The 529-nt window shown below is 47.4% G+C and overlaps 1 protein-coding gene across 1 annotated transcript in view; it reads left to right on the top strand.

The window, feature by feature from the left end:
• Positions 1-30: 30 nt before the first annotated feature.
• The window catches only part of YWHAZ (tyrosine 3-monooxygenase/tryptophan 5-monooxygenase activation protein zeta), a 27,810-nt gene continuing 27,311 nt past the window's right edge, over positions 31-529 (top strand). The window contains exon 1 of the mRNA XM_009638370.2: positions 31-229. The gene's annotated coding sequence lies outside the window, so the exon portion shown is untranslated. The remainder of the gene's footprint in view (positions 230-529) is intronic.

Below are 529 nucleotides of genomic sequence, written 5' to 3'. Positions count from 1 at the left end.
GGCCTGGTGGCCCGAGAGCCTGGCGTTGGGGCCGGCGTTTTAATCCTGCTGCTCCCGACCCCGCCGGGTGGTAAATCACCGTGGCCAAAACCTTGCCTTAAAATGGCTCCTTAACCGGCCGTTGACGGCGCGGTCAAGTTTTCAGCGCACGTTAGCAAACGCAGCGGAACAGCCGCTGAGTTTGTGCTCCAGTGTTGGGGGTAGGAGCTACTAAAACTTTCCCTTTCAGGTGACTGGAATGTTAAACCATGATTAATTTATTCCTAAATGGAAGATAGTACTGCTATTGTTTGTGGTAACTTCGTGTAAAATGACAAAAAGGTTAATGGTTAAAGATTAAGATGCTGGATTGTTCCATATGGAATATACGGAAACACATAAAGCATACATGACCAAAATTGGTTCATGCTTTAATAAGCTGCTTCAAACTTTAAAGGCTGGTGTATCCCAAAGCACGTTGCCAGGGCCTCCAAATGATCCAGTCAAGATACATAAAAGGATGCGGGGGTGAGGGAGGAGGATTCTCTCC

This window comes from Egretta garzetta, unplaced genomic scaffold, assembly GCF_000687185.1.
Source record: "Egretta garzetta isolate BGI_Z169 unplaced genomic scaffold, ASM68718v1 scaffold154, whole genome shotgun sequence".
Classification (NCBI taxonomy): domain Eukaryota; kingdom Metazoa; phylum Chordata; class Aves; order Pelecaniformes; family Ardeidae; genus Egretta; species Egretta garzetta.
This window is presented reverse-complemented; position numbering and strand designations above follow the sequence as displayed.